Source organism: Lepisosteus platostomus, chromosome 12, assembly GCF_059453375.1.
Source record: "Lepisosteus platostomus isolate fLepPlt1 chromosome 12, fLepPlt1.hap1, whole genome shotgun sequence".
Classification (NCBI taxonomy): domain Eukaryota; kingdom Metazoa; phylum Chordata; class Actinopteri; order Semionotiformes; family Lepisosteidae; genus Lepisosteus; species Lepisosteus platostomus.
In genome coordinates this window covers 24933291-24952365 of record NC_142622.1, presented here as the reverse complement: position 1 = coordinate 24952365, position 19075 = coordinate 24933291, and the positions used below count along the sequence as shown (strand labels likewise).

Below are 19075 nucleotides of genomic sequence, written 5' to 3'. Positions count from 1 at the left end.
CTTATTCAGTGCAGTGACCCTGTGGCTAATGATCTGCACCTGTGGCTGGAAGGTTGCTGGTTCGTATCCAGCAGGCGGCAGAGGAATCCTACTCCCTTGGGCCCCTGACGAAGGCCCTTAACCCCAACTGGTCCAGGGGTGCCATATAAATGGCTGACCCTACGCTCTGACCCCAAGCTTCTCTCCCTGTCTGTGTGTCTCATGGTGAGCAAGTTGGGGTACGTGAAAAGACAAATTCCTACAGTAATACAAGAAATTGTATATGGCCAATAAAGTGATCTTATCTTATCTAACTTAAAGGTCAACTGACTGTGATTTACTTTATTTGGAGTTCAGCATCAGTTCTGGAGTGACAGTATTGAAGACTGCTCAGCCAATAATAGCAGAAAAAAATAAATGTAACATCTCTTATAAAACAGCTACTATATATAGGAGATATCAATACTGTATGTTATGTAGAACTATGCTTATTTATATTAGTCATATTCTTTGTGGTTAATGACTCAAATATGACCACATACTGTAAGCTAATAAAAAGGCAAGTTTAATTTAGCCCCAAAACCGGTATGAAATTATTGTGATTTTTTGGGGTAAGGGTAAGAGTCTTATAACATGGGACCTCACACAACCTGTTAACCCAGAGCCTAAATACAGGTACTAAGCCCTGGCTATGATGTTGCTTATATTCCATGTGCAAGTTTAAAATGGATTTACTGGTGTGCTAGGTTTTAAGAGGAAGAGAAAGTATTCTCTTAGACTGCATTTCAATCAGGAGAGCCAGCTTGTCTATTTCTCTATTCCATATGAAAACAACTGGAAAAGTGTCTCTTTTAGAGGGGAGAGGAAAAGTATATAGAGAAGGTAGATCTTTTTAAGTGAACAATTAGATCATCCACAATGTAGGAAGCTGCCTCATAATAATTACTATGGGTGTAAATGTCTGAGCAGAATCTAAGGTACATAAAACAGAAAAATCAGGTAAGTTAGGAAGCCTCCTTCAGGCCTTGAAACATGTGAAAGATGTAATCAAGAATATGAAGATTTCTTCTAGAAAGAAATGTGGGTAGGTTAGGAACCCATTAGCAATAGTCCAAATTTGTGAACGCTTAGGAAATATCACAAACTTGCCAGAATACATATGACTTTTCTCCAAATGTCCAGGAAGTTCACAATGGCTGGGGTCATTCAAAAGGTAACTGTCTTGACCTTGGAAGCAGAAACTAAAAACTTCATGTCTTCCTAATTGGCTTAAATAAAACTATCTCTTGAACACCATAACTTGAAATGGCTATTATAAATTTTAAATGACATATTAGGAACAGTGGCATTCAACAGCAGCCTGGTCACATAACTCTTGAATTGAAACAAGAATAGTATCAATTTGTTTTAGGTGTTTTGGTTGGAGTGACCTGGGGATCACAGAAAACATTAACTTAATTAGGGTACAATATATAACATTCTATAGTGTACTGTAGTGTAGTGACCAATTTATTGTATATCCAGACTGTCAATCAAAGTTATCAATTTACTTTGCAGCAGTCAATGGGAAACACCTGGAATGGCATACTGTCATTAACAAAGACATGTTTAAACAGCAAAATGTCAAAGGGTGTTGCAAATATTTTGACAACTGTTTTTGAAAAAGAAAACAAAAACAATAATAGTGATAATGGACAGTCATTTACTGACTGTGAACTGAGAACATACAGTATAACTAACTGTTGGGCTTCAAGGGGCCAGACTGTTGAGTCTATACAGTATAATATTGTATACTGTAGGTGTATATTATATACTGTATACTGTAATATCATATATTATACACATCAGTTATAGGTGACTAGGAAGTGTCTCTAAGAGTTCACATAAAGTGTTTAACATCTGGCAGTGTAAACACTTACAGCTTCAAAACAGAGGGGATGTTTGCCGAGATCTGGGGGATTCCCTGATAGAAAAACAGCTGCAAGGTTTACCGTGGTGTACCTACAGTATGATGTTCCTTATAATGTTAAGTTGTGGGTTATTGATTGTCAGTATATTATATTGTCAAGAAGTAAAGAAGAACAGAGGAAAGAAAGAAGGTCAGACCGCAAGAGAGAAGTCAGGAGACTGCTCCGACTTCTTGATCATCCAAACAAAACCTGATAGAAGTTAAGTATTTTAACCTTGCTGGAGAGAGCTTGTTTTAAGGGAACTTGGGTTTCCTGGATGAAAGATACCTTTGTTAGACACGTCTTTCCTTCTTGCGGGTGCATTTAAGAAGAGGAGAAGAAGATAGGTTTGAGAAGAAGAGCTCCAATTTATTTTGTGAGAGAGAGAGAGATTTAACTGCAGGTTGCATTGCATTTATTTAGAAGGCAGTGTTATGAGCGTACTGGCGCACTATGGCTGCCGTTGCATTATCCAGGTCCCCATTGCCTGTAAAGTGCTTTAAGTGGAGTGTCCAGAAAAGCACTATATAAGAATGTTAGGCTTCTAAAAAGTCTTGTTTGTACATATTGTAAATATAGTAACTTGTGTGTTGTATGATTTGTCATATGTAGCGTAATGTTTGTCTTTTCCTTGTGGTAAACATTTGTTTAACTAAATGTGTCTGGATCATTACTCTTTTGACCAAAGCTGTGCCCGTGACCAAAGAATTCACACGGCTCCAATTATACCACCCGCTCAGGTATACAGAATTCTGTATAAATCACTTATGAAAGTTTATTTTACTTATTGACAAAACAGCTTAGCCAATCCCTGAAATTAATCATTTTCAAAACTCCCCCTTTGTAACAATATGTATATCTCTACAGTATGTACTGTATGTACTGTATATAAAGTATATTGTATTCCATTTATAGGGTAAAAATTATATTGATAAATAAATGTCCGTAACCAAATGATTATGAATTCAATAAAGAAAACAAAATGCACAAGAAACTACTTCATGGGGACGGATCCAGAATATGAAACAGGTGCTATTATCAGAATGAAACAGACACTTCAAGAAGCCTGTTTGACAATGTTTCAGGTGACATAAATATATCTCTGTCTTCTTAAATAGAACTTTTGTAAATAAGTTTGTTTGAGTTAATCAGGAATATTGGACTATTACCCAGGCATTCTAATTGATTTTAGCATATTTTAAGCTGACTTTTTCTGTCTTAAAGTTTTTTGCAATTAAACAATCTTCGGAGTTTAGCTTTAGCTGTCGGAAAAGTATTGGTGAATAGGTACTATACTCTGTTAGAGATTTCTTTTTTCCAGGAAGTATGGTCAAACCTGTACGAAAATATTGAATTATGGAGTACACAAATTTATCAAATTATATCAAATATATATTTTAATAATGAAATTATAAATGAACTGCCCACACCTTTGAAAGCCCTCCATAGGCCTGACAGAGCAAGAAAATGAAAAAGTCAATTTATGTGATCAGAATTCAAAATGAAAGATGTGATTCAGAAAATATCAACCTGAAGCTACAATATGGAAGAAGACAAAAATACTTTTTATTATTGTTTGACTTGCAGTAATACTCAATTTTTTTCATTACAAAAATGTTATCTGACTATATTGCACTTAGTCATTCTAAAATAAATCAGTTATTCATTCTCTAAAGAAATCTTTTCACCTGTTTGAGAGATTCACTTCACTCGCTAGAAAAGCACGTCTCTGAGTGTATGTTGAGCCCTATGATCACAAATTGAAGCCTGAGTCATGACACGAGCCAAATGGGACAGGGATTCCCCAAGCAGAGACATACTGTATACTTATCGTGCTGTATGTCTCTTTCACAAACTTTCCCAACCACATCTGTAAGCAGCTTTTGTTATTCTGGGACTTCCTCAGTTCTTTTTGAAAAGAGCAAAGTCCTGTCCTGTAAGAGTTAAACAGATTCTATGGACAAATTCATAATTAACAAGTAAAAACACATTCTGTGATCATTCACACGTATCGCACTATTGCAAGTCTGTAAAAACAATTCTGTTTTTCATTTGTTTATCAGACAGCTAATATTCAAAGTGGAGTAACCACAATGAAATTGGATTTATTAAGGAAATGAGTCTGACAAGAATGGGCTTGGGTAATATGATTTGAGGTAATGAGGCTTTAACAGAGACCCATCCTGCAACAATAGAACAGAGTTTTTCATATCTAATAATGTCTCGGAGATATCTGAAAGCTATTCCTTAATTCATTGAAATGTTTGGATGCTGCCCTGAAACTGATCACCTATTTTCTATTTAAAAACAGAAACCCATAAAGCCTGAGCTATGTTAAGCAAAATGGAAATATATATCTGTATATAATTAACAGAGTAGGTAATGTATGACAGATCTGCTGGAGGTTACTCCCAGTAAACCAGTTATGCAGAGACCAGGTGAGCAGAAACAAAGATGTTCTGAAGGTTCTTAAACATATTCCTTGTAAGGTAGTGTTAAAGTTCTTTTTTTTTCTGGAGACTTTATTGTTCCACAGTTAAATTACTAGTTTATAGGATCTCATTGGGATCTCATAATCTCTTTTACAACCTTTCCCATAAGCAGTTTTTGTTTTTCTGGGACTTCCTCAGCTCTTCCACGTCTTCAAGAAGCTTCTGCAGTGGGCATTTGATCTTAGTTTGACTGGACTGCAGTTGGCTGATCTCTATCCCAAGTCAGCCTCCTTTTTCTCCAGTTTGTCTCTGCAGCACATTAGCCTGCAAAGCCTCTCAATTCGTACTTGGCTCTCTGATCACCCTGGTGCATTCTTGATGTAATGTAGCTTTTCACCATTGTGCTTGATCTTAGTTTCTCAGGATTTTTGCTTTTTTTGCTTTTTTCCCAATTCTACAATTCATTGAGGAAAGGACTTCAATTACGTCTTTCTTCTCATATTCTAAACTGGATGGCAAAATCTTCTCTTTATTCAGGTACAGTCTCCAGGTACAGTCTTTTTTCTTTTTTTGTATAAAATTCTTTGGCCTCAGGCATCACCATCATCAGTTCCATATTTAAGTCTTGCAGCTCTCCTGCTTCTGGCTGCATTCCTTCCTCTTTTCCAAGCTTTCTTCCATCAATTTTTTCTTTTGGTCTCTGGTCCAACAATGCACCCGGTTGTCATTGTTTTTTTTATTAGGGCTTCCTTCATTGTCTGCTGGTTCAGGTTGTGTTTTTTGCTCAATAAAATTCTCTCTCACCGTTTCCAAATGGCCATTAGAATCCACTGTACCCCAGGCCACAACCTATGTCATGTTCTCCAAACATATGTGGATTGCCCAGGGGCAGGATGCTGTAACAGCATCATTAAATGGGTAGGTGTAACTAAACCTCACACACACAGCCATAAGGTACAAAAAACAATAGTTTATTTCCAGTTCAAAGAAAAATAAACCTAATAAACTGAAACTACAGACAAAAATCTAACTCTTCTTCTGGGATCTGAATGCATTTTCCCTGTCTCTCTCCTTTAGTAAAAATTATTTTAATAAAAGAGACAGTTAATCTCCTTAACTGTTCAGCAACAAAACAGACTCAATCAAAACACTTTTCCAAAAAAAACTACTATACTCTCCCAAAAAACTCAGCCTCTCTTCAAAACCTTTCAAACATTTGCAAAGTAAACAGGTCTATCCTTTGTTTGCTTACTTGTTCCTTTCACCCTCTAATGCATTGCATTTTTAGAGGCTCTGCTTTCACACAAAGACAGCAGATGTTGCATGAATAAGATACAATAAGATCACTTTATTGGCCATATACAATTTCTTGTATAAGAATTTGTCTTTTTCACATACCCCAACTTGTTCTCCCTGAGACACACAGACAGGGAGAGAAGCTTGGGGTCATTTATATGGCACCCCTGGAGCAGTTGGGGTTAAGGGCCTTGCTCAGGGGCCCAACAGAGTAGGATTCCCAGGATATGAACCAGCTACCTTCCAGTCACAGGTGCAGATCCTTAGCCACACAGCCACCACACCGCCCTAATGTCACTTGCCCAATTGTCTTCCACTGATTTTAGAAATACAATGGTTATCAGAATCTACTTTATTGTCCAAATACAGTATAGTGGAAATGTTCCATTGTGCTCACTGAGACAACAGTTAAAACAGTGTATATATTGTACAGTACAGAGGATATGATGAGAGATACTAAATATGTATGCATATGATACAATTGCATCACTATGTCTAGAGGTTTTAAATTCAACCTCAAAAGCAGCTACAAACGCAAATCTAATTTACATTGTGACTACAGCAGGAGGACATCATTATCAGCAAGTACTGTAAAAGTGACTTGAAAAAAACATCTATTTTGCAGACCTTAATTTAAACAATATACTGTACTTTAAATACAACTTGCATTTTAGTCAGAAAATGAGTACATTTACAGTATTTAACAATGTCTTTCTTTTTAAATAAATAATTAGGTTTCAGAAAGATGTAGTATTAATATTAACTACATCCGTAACAGACATAATAAATTACTGCCATTCAAGACAGCACATTCTGATGCAGAATACAAAGGTGCAAATGAAATCAAATCATTGTCATTAGTTAACCCTCTAATAACCAAGAAGGACCTTTTGTGATACTGTATGAATATATATTTTTAGTACAGTTTCAAGATTATTTGTAGAATACTTTAGAATTGTCTGGGACTCAAATTATTTTAAAAATTTAGAAATTTCTAGGTTGTGCAAATCTAAATAACCAATTATTGTTTAATACGAAGATTTGGACCCCAACATTCCAGTCCTATGCAAGGACTGCAGGATTGAGAAGTGGCTGACCCCAGCTGTGCTGTGGAGCAGCCAGAATACTAAATCCAAGGAAGTGTACAGTAAACATAGTGTCAAAACAATAGCAGAACTGTATGTGATGAAAGATGTACAGTATATGAACAATACAGTGCTCTGTAGGGCTTTAAGTTTTCTATACAAGCAAGGATATTACTTGAACTCAGGTATAAAGTCCAACTGACACTGCTAGTGAATTTAATTTTTTGTTGCTGTTCAATCTTAGAGTCAACATGCTTTTTTACATGAAGTACTTCAACATCTCTATGAACTTTTCATGAACTTTTCAAATAATATTTGAATAAGACACATTAAATATTCTTTAACATTTAGTGTTAAACATACAGTAGTTAAACATAGCTCATTTGGCTATGATGATCATCCAGATTTATATAAAAATGTATCAAACACTGTTTTAATTTAAACACTGACAAAATACAAATATGTTTTTTAAAATACTGTTTTTGTATCTGTAGGGTTTTTGTAACACTGTTATGCTTAGTAATGCGAGCAGAACATTATGAGCATTCCTTGCTGAGACTACATTTAAGAATATTAAAGAACATGTTAAAGAATATTGGTAAAGACTTACAGTATGTAGCACAAGTAAGCTTTGCAATTATATAATGCAATATGTCACACTAAGACAAACAGGAGAAACCTGTACCAAGCATGAACCCAGGATGAATAAATTGAACATTTCTTCATGATAATTAAAATGCTAGCAGTTACTATATGTATTGCATGATGTGCAGAAAGCTACAGATTTACAGTACAGATTTGGGAGCCTAATCACATCTCTTTTCACTGCTCTGTGATAGTACTCTGAAGCACTTTTTCATTATGAAGAAATGTAAATGGATTTATCTTGCATTGTGAAAACATCTCATTAATTGTTTTATTAGTAACCCTAATAAATACTTCAAATGTCCTAACTTGGCTTAACATGGTGAAATAAAAATGGACTATTTGATAATTGAAGATGAACCTATCCCTCCATTTTCTAACTGCTTTATCAAATACAGTACATGTTCACGGGGAATCCGAGCCTATCCTAGCAAGCAATGAGTGGAAGGCAGGATACATCAGGCACACACTGACACCAGGGCAAGTTTTCCCAGAAGCCAGTTTCCTACCCATATACAGATGCAGCCATTCAAAATGGGTGAGGTATTTCGCGGCATACCCCGGTGGGCGTGTCACAGTATCACGCGGTATCACGCGTGTCACGTGTGTCACGTGACTAACTATCCGGCGTCGCCTTGTAAAACCGCCAGGGGGAGCTTAACCTCTCATGTACAGCATTTGAGCCTTTAATTTTGAACTGTGTATTACAGCATGTTAATCATCAGTCATTAAAATGTTGGTATATATTATGAAAGCAAGATTGCTCAGTTGGACAGAAGTACACAACCTACCTTTATCAGAAATATTTATGCATCAAAGCCTTTACTGAAGATATTACTAATAGTATTAATAATGGATGACTTTGGACAAGCTGTATACTCAAAGTATAATTTCTTTAGCACATTTGTACAAGCACTTGGAATCTGTCCAAGCCATACTTTGTCAGGCATTTTGTTTTACTTCAACGGGGCATAAAAACTTCCTTGCTTTTAACAGGGCGGTTCATAATTTCTAGCTACGAAAATGATTTAAAATGCGACACCTATCATTCAACTAGAGCTTAAAATATCACAAGGAAAAATACACACCGGTGTATTCCATTTCTCCCTAAACATTGTAAGCTTCGAAGCTGAGGGGCCTGAGGGTAGCTTTAACTAATGTGATACCGGAGTCAACAAGCATACTTTTAGAATTTGATTAAAAGGGAATATAATATGGAATCGCGTATCTCAAGAATTTAATAACGGTATGATTATATCCGTGTACTGCGGCAGGACTGTGTAAGGCTGTTTCGCCTACCTGATCATGCGAGCTGTCTTGTAGCCTACTGGTCTAGGTGCGTGACTACCAACTGGCAGGTTGTGTGTTTGAATCCAGCTGGTGCTGGACTTTTATTTGAACAAACATTTCTTCGAAAAAATAGGTAAGCGATATTATGGACAATCAATTGACTTTTATATTTCAAAATATCGCAACATGATCGAGATTTGCGATATTTTGAATATATCTTCCCTTCTGACAGCGGTTCCTGCTTCTATTGTGTGTGTGTGTGCAACAGTAAATTTTTATAGAGAAATGGAGGCTGGAGAGTATGCGTTACAATATAAACATTTATATTGATTTAAATCGTGTTCTGATTTAAATCGCAAACGCGTGTTTAATTATGTGTTTTTTAATCATGATCAGGCTAATGCATTTCTACATTTTCTGTATGAACCAGCTTAGAGGTTCATACAGAAAGACAGCTTGTGTTTAAATTGAGTGTAAGGTAATTTATGCTTCTAAAGTCATGGTCAGTATTGTTGTACTGTGCTGTACTGTGTCACATTATTTTATAGCGTTTTTATTGCGTTATTAAATCCGGTGGCGCTGTGTTAGTTTCCTGACTCACATTATTTAAACTGCGACACTGATCATTCATCTCTAAATAAACTTTATTTTATATAGCGTTTTAAGCGAATAGGTTATTAGATTGCTCATAAACCTAATCACCTTTTCTACATAAACACAGCGTGATTGCTCTCTGAAAATGCTTTTCCTTTATTTTTAAAGTAGGCTCAGATTTCAACTATAGATCGTATTATTATAAACTTTCTTGGAAAAATGTATTTTATGTTAACCATGTTTGCTATTAATTCATTTAGGGCTAAAATACGTTCATTGTCTTCTAATCGAGTCGAGTTGACATTGGAAGCCTGCCACACCCGGACCGTTAAACCAACGCATTAGCACGTCAAAGCCCATTGAGCCAGTATTGGCTTTAGTATCCCCCCCTTCTCCCCTCAATTCAATTCAATTCAAGGTGTTTTATTTGCATGACAGATGGGTACAAGCAGTGTTGGGTACTGTATGTATATAGTAACGCTTACGGCAGACAGGCACTGTGTAGGAGCCGACGCACCAGAGCAGCGCCTGCAATTTTTATATTTATAACTTAGTTTTTAAAATTAGTCAAGCAATACGAAGCATCTCCTTTTACTTAGTGCCTGAGCATACTGCAACGCGTGTGAAGCCCATAAACGATATTAATTTTGGAACTTAAACATACAGTATATGGCTGGTCTCGGTACTTTAAAGAAAACATACACACCAGTATTCCATTTCTCCCTAAACATTTTAAGCATCGAAGTCTTTAACTAATGCGATACCGGAGTCAACAAGCATACTTTTAGAATTTGATTAAAAGGGAATATAATATGGAATCGCGTATCTCCAGAATTTAAAGACCAGACAATCGCAAACTCGTTTTCAATAAAATTATTTTATTCATTCAGCAGTTTGTGAGAGGGACATCCAGCAGGGAGAGACACACACCAGTTTTCATTGACAACATTGTTTTTTTTTCAATTCCTCTTGTCTAACAGGAATGTTTTGTTTGTGGACAGACTGTTAGACAAGAGGAAAAGACCGCCTCCTCCTACGAAGCATTTCGTTGATCCGATCACGAATTATTTTCCAGTCGTACGCAGCAAGGGTTGAGAATCTCCGATTCACCATCGTACTAATGGTTTCCCGGAGATTGGGTTAAAAAAAAACAAAAAACATACTAACAACTGTGCCATCCTACTCCTTAGTTAATACATTTTATTATTCATAAACAGTTAACATTGTTAGCAAAATATTTTGAATTATATTTAACCCTATTTTTTCTTTAGTTTTGTATTTATTACTTATTATATGATAGTCAGACTTAATGTATATTTGAACAATGAAAATATATTTTTACAAGATTTTACATTAAGCACTTAAAATTAATATGGTTAATAATAGTAAACTGTAACATGCTGTAACAAGATCGGTTACAAGAAGAAAATGCTTTCAGAGAAAATGTTTCAACCAAACCTGTTCCCACACACCCCGCCCCCACTACCATTAGAATATACACAAACATTTTAGCGTTTCATTCTGAGCAGAAGACCCTCACACCTGAAGAGTGCTGGCTGTGACGAATTAAACCGGTTTTACAGGTTTCAATCACACCCCATGTGACATGGGACTCAGTAAACTACAGTAACACCGTATTTGATAACGCTTTAAAAACGCTATAAAATAATGTGACTTGGCACAGAACAAGTTTACAGCACAGTACAAAGATAAATGCTGACCATGACTTTAGAAGCATAAATTGCCTTACACTCAATTTAAACACAAGCTGTCTTTAGCCCTCTAAGCTGGTTCATACAGAAATGTAGAGATCTAGGCTCAGAACACACAGCTTCATTAGCGAATACATATGCAGGACAACTAGAGAAGACGTTTTACAGAGGATGGATTTTTAGAAACATCCCATCAGACATCCCATCATATTCACAACGTGAAATCTAGAAAATAATATTACGTAACCAAAATCCGCAATATGGAAACAGAACCTGTGTAATTGTTGATAGATGATGTACTCGTAACATTTTTTCAAGACGAACTACAACATTTAAAAAATGACTTGTATGTACTTGATATCTCTAATCAATCCACGGGTCCCAGCACAAAACGAAAGTAAAACGCATACCGTTTCTCGCTTCTTATTGCTCAAAAGTAATTTGACCATATGAAATGCATAATATAAACCTAGAAACATATACGTGAGCAGTACTTAAGCACTGTAGTATCGGTGTTAAGACATACCTCTCAAATACTGTAAATCAAGTTAAAAATATCTCAAGACCGATTCTGGTCGTAATGAAACCATGCAAGGGAGTTTTTATGTCCGTTGCAGTTCTTTTGCAACATGAATATAATTATATCGTTATTAATTTCTTGAGATACGCGATTCCATATTATATTCCCTTTTAATCAAATTCTAAAAGTATGCTTGTTGACTCCGGTATCACGTTAGTTAAAGACTTCGAAGCTTACAATGTTTAGGGAGAAATGGAATACCGGTGTGTATTTTTTTCTTTAAAGTACCGAGACCAGCCATATACTGTATGTTTATGTTAAGATTTCCCTTCAGTGGTAAAATTAGATATGAATATTCAATACTTAAACGGGCACAGTTAAGACATTAAATATACATATACATATTGTATACAGTACAGTTTGCATACGGTAATATGTTTATGTTATGCGATTAAAAAATAAATAAATAAAACTGGAAGGTCCAGCACCACCATTATGTTTATATGGTTGTTTTTGTTGGTTGGTTGTTATTATGGTTATTAATAATACGATCTATAGTTGAAATCTGAGCCTAAATAAAAAGAAAAAGCAAGTGATTAGGTGTATGAGCAATCTAATTACTTATTCGTTTAAAACGCTATATAAAATAAAGTTTATTATTAATTTGCTGGACAGAGCGGTGAACATTATTATGCATAAGACAAAGATAACGATCCTGATCAGTTTAGAAATCTGTGTACGCTGTAAGGTTTTTACTTCTTAAACTTTTAAAATACACATTTTGAATAGAAAGAAATCCTCTTCCTGGTAGTGTGTATAGCACGCCAGCACGTCTTTTTTCTCCAATCAGAGGGGTGTTAGATAGTGTCAGCCAATCACCATTCTGCGTTGGGTAGCAACGGGTGACTGTTCTCAGGCGGAAGATGTAAACAGCTTAATGTTCGTGTTAAATTTTTTTTTTTCAATTCAATTAAACGGGCACAGTTAAGACATCAAATATACATATACATACTGTATACAGTACAGTTTGCATACGGTAATATGTTTATGTTACGCGATTAAAAAATAAATAAATAAAAATGAAAAGTCCAACACCAGCTGGATTCGAACACACAACCTGCCAGTTGGTAGTCACGCACCTAGACCAGTAGGCTACAAGACAGCTCGCATGATCAGGTAGGCGAAACAGCCTTACACAGTCCTGCCGCAGTACACGGATATAATCATACCGTTATTAAATTCTTTAGATACGCGATTCCATATTATATTCCCTTTTAATCAAATTCTAAAAGTATGCTTGTTGACTCCGGTATCACGTTAGTTAAAGACTTCGAAGCTTACAATGTTTAGGGAGAAATGGAATACTGGTGTGTATTTTTTTCTTTAAAGTACCAAGACCAGCCATATACTGTATGTTTACGTTCCAAAATTAATATAGTTTATGGCCTTCACACGCGTTACAGTATGCTCCTATTCTTTTTATGCTCAGCTACTAAGATTTCCCTTCAGTGGTAAAATTCAATATCTACAACGGGCACAGTAAAGACGTTTACAGAAAGTCTTTCTACGACAGACCAACGGACCACGACGGCCCCTGTCGGTCAACCAATCACGCACCGCGGTATCGCGTGTCATCTTACCTGCGGTATCTGTACTGCGGTGTCTGTACCGCGCACTTTGAATGGCTGCATCTGTATCTTTGGACTGTGGGAGAAAGCAGGAGCTCTTGGTGAAAACCCATACAAACACAAGGAGAACACACAAACTCCAGACAGACATCCAGGTCTGAAATTGAACCTAAGGACCCAGCACTGCGAGGCTGCAATGCTAACTACTGTGCCACTGTGCAACCCCTAATTGAAGATGAATATTAATACTATTCTAATTTGTCCAAAATATTTGATTTTCTCACATTTTTCATATTCTCATATGAAAAGAAAAACATGAAAAAAGTATGTTAAAACTAAAATAATCTATATTTACCTTACTAACAACATTCAAAACAATAACAAGGTCTACAAAGATCACAATGGTAAAGTGAGCTGTGTTGTTGCACTGTAGGAGTAATTGTCAGCCTGTCCACAAATAGTAGTGATTGAATGAAGTCATTAATAATGTCCAGCTAAAAGGGGAATTTCATTATGATCTTCTTTATTATCTGTAATCAAAAATAACCAAATGATTACCTTCAAACATAAAACATAAATATACAAAATTCAATCATTTTTATTTAAAAACACACATTGTTTAGCAGCAGGGGTAAGCCACTAATTCAGATTATCATTCATTCCAAAATGTCAATCACATTTTGAAAAGTCTAGTTAAGATGCAAAATCTTGCCAACAATTATAGATTTTATTCTTTAGATTCATTTTAAAAATGGACACTGAGTATAATTGTTAATTATTGGATTTTATGAAAAAAAAGCACAATTATTAAACACCTGATATGTCATATGATGAAGGAAGAAAAATGTATACACATTGGGTGCTTGTTCATGTCAAATGATTTGGTTTATTGTAAAAAGGAAAAGAGAAAAAAAGTTTTTAAAATAATTTATTTTTCATCCCTTTGTAAATGATTTAAGAAATCATGAAATTAAGACATGCTGTGATGTGAAATTGCATAAGGCTTTAAGAGTGTCCATCTCTAGATTTATAGCTCAGTCTAATAAATGTTGCACTTACCAAGTGATGAAAACCAATGTGAAAATAACACTATTTTCCAACCAAGTGCTTTCACAGCAAATAATAGGTTTAATATAATAATCAAATAAAAACAAATTAGAATTTCTGTGAATATTGTAATATAGTGCATATTTGTTTGCAAGTATAATGACTTTTTTCAAAAAGAGAGTCCACTTTATTTTGGTACTGTACCTATTGATCCATAAAAATACCCTTCCACCTTCCAAAATTATTCAGTTTTTTACCGAGAAGATCACATTTAATATGCAATTTTAATTTTTATTAGTTTTAGATGAATGACAAATGAGATATTTCCATAGTTTAATCTTCGAAATAAACTTAATCAACCATGATGCAGGTTAAGTATGTTGGTAACATTTCATAAATACAAATGGAACATTAAGCTGTAAATTAGCAATATTTGACTTTTGAAATGTAATAATCAGGTTTTAATGTAAAAATGAAGAAGGAAAATTAAGGGTAGATTAAAAATAAGTAAGGATGGAAAGGATCAGGTTCACTTCACTCACATATAGAGAATACTGTATGTAGGTACTGTATATTTTGGTTAAGCCATTAAACCTTAAACTCAGGCAGAGTTCATACTTATAAAGAGTATATCATACTCTAATGCACCTACAAAGTACTTAATAAAATCATGACATTAAAAACCAGTAAAGTCCAGTCCTCTTTAGCAGAATCAGAGTACTGTAGCTACACTATTTAATAATAAAATTTATCCATTTTGTATCAGAATTTAATTTGTTGTGGATAGAGGTGTGCACTCCCACATCCCTTAAATGTTGGTCCATACAAACAGTCTTGATTTGAGATATTCAGTTATTATTACTACTACAACAATTTACTATAACTGTAAGTATTACAGTTATAAATGAATACATTCACAATACAATTAATGACAAGATTATGATAATATTTAACAATAATTGTAGTTATATCCTTCTAATTTAAATAGGAAATGTCAGTCTTCAGCAGGAGAAAATCTTGGAACAAAGAGGTTTGAATTGTGTTCAAGGGGTGAAAGTCACAGGAAGCCAATGTGTATTATATTATGTTCTTTGGAACACACACATATTGCCTTTTACAATTTCCACAACACATTTATCTACAGTTTAAGGTGCAGTACTGCAAAAAAATTGGTTTTGCTTTCTAATGGACATTTCAGTATTTATGCACTTAAAGTCTAACTGTAAAACCATAATAGTGTAAACTATAAATAATTCCTTCCTTTGCATACCTTTAAACTGGTTCTTAATTCTAAATAAAAGCTGACATGCATGGTGCAATGTGCAGTAGCCAAGTGTCTGTTTCTCTTATGCTGTGACAGTGTTGCTGAATTGAGGAAAATATATTTAGGGTTATAAGTGAACTGTACTGACTGCAGAATGTGCTTTAGGTTAAAGCAGAAGTCAGAGCTACTGTAAGAAAGTAGGCAGTAAAAAGGCACCAAGTTATTCATTCAACTGTAAACAAGATTGTTGGGCAGATAATCCAGCTTCACAAACAGAACTGCCTGCATTCAGATGGATAAATTGATATTGCCTGACATAATGACAATCTTACTAGCATTAAGAAAATTGAATGGAAATTCTTTTTAATAAGATCTTTAAAATGTTCTTTATAAGTGCTGCGTTAGAAAGGTAAAGACGCTGTAAACAGTACCACACAGTATTTTGTTGGTTGGAGGAATGTGCAGCTTGGTTAGTTCTGTTTTATTTTAATAATAATAATAATAATAATAATAATAATAATAATAATAATAATAATAATAATTCCTTACACTTATATAGCGCTTTTCTGGACACTCCACTCAAAGCGCTTTAAAAGCGCTTTTTTATTTTGGTATTTTAGGTCAGATCTTTAACAAAACAGGACTGCATGCAGGATATCCAAAATACAGCAAAGCCTTAAAAATCAATAAGCAGATAATTTTGCATTTTATTTTTGTTTACCTTCTGGTTGAATGCATTCGTGTGTTGTATGGGTGGAAAGGCAAAACAGACATCAATCATTTGGGTGTTGTTTTGAAAAAGGTTTCCCTGTATCTGCTGGAATACACTCAGACGAAAGTGAAGTCAGTAGTACAAAGAAGAGAGGGAAGCATTCTGCCAGTACTGTGCTACTTTCAGATACTGTACAGTAAATGTGCTGACTTTCAAGTACTGTAGTTCAGTCTATGTAACGCAATTTAGAAAATAAATCAAACTAAAATAGGATATGCCAAAGCCAAAAAAATATTCTAAAACAAATTATTTTAAAAATGAAAAATCAAAAAATAATTTGATGCAGAACCTATGCACAACATTATTCATAAAACATGCTAAATCAGAGTAAAATTTGATGAATATTTAAATTATCCAGTTTGGATGGGTACTGCAGAAGAGCATCTTCTGATTGTAAGACTTGACCTAAAACAACAAACTTGATATAGTTGTACTTAAATATCACAAGAACCAATTCTTTAGTATATCTTTGTTTTTGTAATAGAAATAGTTTTAATTAAAGCTACCTGTATTGTCCACAGATTGTTTATTATTTTGTCCGGACAGGCAAAAGACTGACTTTTTTCAGTTAATGCCATTTTTGTCCATGAGTACTGTCAATTTTTTACGTTTGTCAGTACTGAGCCCATCAAAATTTATATTTGACATCATTCGTATTTAGTAGATTAGAAAGAGGAGTTAATTATTTTCAGATCTTTTGAATTATAAAGTATTTATACTATTACAGCACTGTTACCAGTTTTATCGGCTACTCTTGTATGCAACAACTGAAACTAAAACTATTACATATTTTTTTTAATTTTCTGATTAATGTAACAAAGAACATTTTTTCTGAAAAATACAAATCGAGCAAAAACTCATTAAGAATTTGATTTTATACCTGTTTAAACTAGTCTGAACAAATTCTAGTGAAACAATTACATTTTCATTTCACTTATAGAGTCATAATGGGTTTCTAATACTGTAATTACAATAGTTTGGCTCTACTTCAAAAAGTAACTACAGTATACGGTAACAAGTAGTATACTGTACGTATTGCTATTAATGCATCAAAAGACCAACCTCTGTCAAGCCACGGAATTCTATCATATCTACAGTACATATCTCTGTATCCATCTTTATTTATTTATTTTTTGCATAATTGTTTTGCTTATTATTACAAAGGTATACTTTTTATGCTAAACATTTATGTCTTCTGTTTATGGAGGGTCAGTTAAGTCCCGTATAATAAAACAAAACTAAAGGGAAAATGCGTCTTTCTAGCTGTATAGAGAATATTCCATAGCGATCTTACTCTAGGTTTCGCTTTTTACTAGTTAGAAAATTCTATTTTTTAAGATAGATTAAAACTTCATATATTAAATAACTTTTCTTTTATTTCGGATGACATAATATTCTGATCCAGTGACACGTTGATATGAAAAGCAAGCGCTTCAGGTGCTGAAACCACCTGCAGACCGTAAAAAGGTGTAGCCAGCTATTACACCTTCATCAGCAGTCGCCAACAGTACCGCGCACTTCAGACGTCAGATAACTTAATACAGAACAATCGTTTGCAGATCTGTGGAATTTGCTCTCTAAGGAATGAGTAAAGGCATTTTACCATTAAATGTTATGCTCTAAAAAAAGGCTCAGAAGTTGATCATTTACAAAAAAAAATGTTTTATATAAGATTATATGAGTTTTTTTTCCTGCTGTACATTAACCAGAAAGACATTTTACAGGCTCGGGCTGGTGAAAGTAACTTTTTGTTTTTAAATTCCGGAGTTGGTCTCTCAATCAAGGAGAACTGTTTTTCACATACTGTTGGCACGTCGACAGTTGCCATTTCTCACATCATTTCAATCAACTTGACACTCTCCAGAATCTGATTAAAGCTACAGAAATGCTTGCGTGCCTTACAATTTCAAGTTAGAAGTTAAACATCGGTGTACCAGCTGAACAGCGAAAAATGTAAGGTATTTCAAGATTACGACCTTCTTAGGTAACGATACTGTATTTTACTGCCGTGACAGTGACATTTTTTATTCTTGGTAGCAAATGCAAACACGCACAAAACCACACAACAATTAGAAGAATGGATGTCAATTTTAAGCTGTGTTTGGAATGCTCTTTATGAATCAAGACATAAATTATTATATAAAAAAAAAGTTTACCTGTAGGATGCTCTTTGGTTCACAGTCCAATTCCGGCAGTACTTTTGAAAGGCAAATTAAAACCCCGAAACTGTCCACTTTCAGGGAAAACTCCAAATATTTTATAGACACATGAGTCGGATTCCTTTTAGGTTTATAATATTCTCCTGTTCATCTGACCGATTCCAGGGCTTGCGGATGCCAAAGACAGCACTTCTACCTCTTGCAGAGAGAATTCTGTGAATGCAGCAAGCTCCGTTCTGTTTAAGGAACTGCCGCGGAGGAGGAGGAGCAATGTTCCCTGTTCCTTTAAAGGAGGCACACTTATCCGATTCATGAAATCATTACACCCGAGCAGGTCTTGTCAGTCAGAATAGCATGTATGCAAGACACTCGACAATCTTTATTAGGCACTGTTAAACTCCCCCCCCCCCCCCCCCCCCCAATAAAGAAGATTTGTTAGCAAAATGTGCTTATATTACAAATAAAATTGATGTATTGTTGTTATACAAGCATATTACTGTATGATCAGTCACATGGTCTTGTGTAGATAGCAAATTAAGTAAAAAATATGATTGGCATGTGTTGTGTTTTCGTAAATAAAATTCAGAAATGTAACATATATATTGTACAGTAAACAATGAAAATAAAATCATTATGTTGAGGCCTTTATTTTTGAAACGCTGTCGTTGGTGTGTTTTTGTTTTTACTTCTTTCAGCCACTTGA

The 19075-nt window shown here is 34.8% G+C and overlaps 1 protein-coding gene across 3 annotated transcripts in view; it reads right to left on the bottom strand.

The window, feature by feature from the left end:
* Positions 1 to 18452, bottom strand: part of vwc2 (von Willebrand factor C domain containing 2) — an 82484-nt gene extending 64032 nt beyond the window's left edge. For 2 of the 3 annotated variants that reach the window (XM_088601464.1, XM_088601461.1), the window contains exon 1: positions 18370 to 18452. The gene's annotated coding sequence lies outside the window, so the exon portion shown is untranslated. Of the gene's footprint in view, positions 1 to 3748; positions 3863 to 18369 lie in introns of all 3 variants that reach the window. The other variant, XM_088601463.1, reaches the window with a different exon arrangement.
* Positions 18453 to 19075: the final 623 nt, after the last annotated feature.